This window comes from Neophocaena asiaeorientalis, unplaced genomic scaffold (genome assembly GCF_003031525.2).
Source record: "Neophocaena asiaeorientalis asiaeorientalis breed wild unplaced genomic scaffold, Neophocaena_asiaeorientalis_V1.1 scaffold1013, whole genome shotgun sequence".
Lineage (NCBI taxonomy): Eukaryota > Metazoa > Chordata > Mammalia > Artiodactyla > Phocoenidae > Neophocaena > Neophocaena asiaeorientalis.
In genome coordinates this window covers 258,508-259,064 of record NW_020174348.1, presented here as the reverse complement: position 1 = coordinate 259,064, position 557 = coordinate 258,508, and positions in this window count along the sequence as shown.

The window sequence follows — 557 nt, the reverse complement described above, 5'->3', positions numbered from 1 at the left end:
GATAGTTGATATCTTTATAAAGTTAATATATTTGGAACTTTAAAATAAGTATTAAAATTATCCTTTTAAGAAGCTGTACATTTTATTTTGCTTTTGTTTTTATTGAAGTATAGTTGACTTACAATATTATGTTAGTTCAAGTGTACAGCATAGTGATTCAGTATTTTTGAAGATTATACGCCATTATAGGTTGTTATAAGATAATGGGTATAATTCCCTGTGCTATAGAGTATATCCTTGTTGCTTAACTATTTTATATATAGTAGTTTGTATCTGTTAACCCCATACCCTTAATTTGTCCCTTCTTCCATGCCTCTCCTCTTTGGTAACCACAAGTTTGTTTCCTATGCCTGTGAGTCTATTTCTGTTTTGCATATACATTCATTTGTATTATTTGTTAGATTCCACATATAAGTGATATCATAGTGTTTGTCTTTCTCTGTCTGACTTACTTCAGTAAGTATAATATTCTCCAGGTCCATACATGTTGCTGTAAGTGGTAGAATTTCATTCTTTTATGGTTAAGTAATAGTCCATTTTATATGTATAGTGCATCT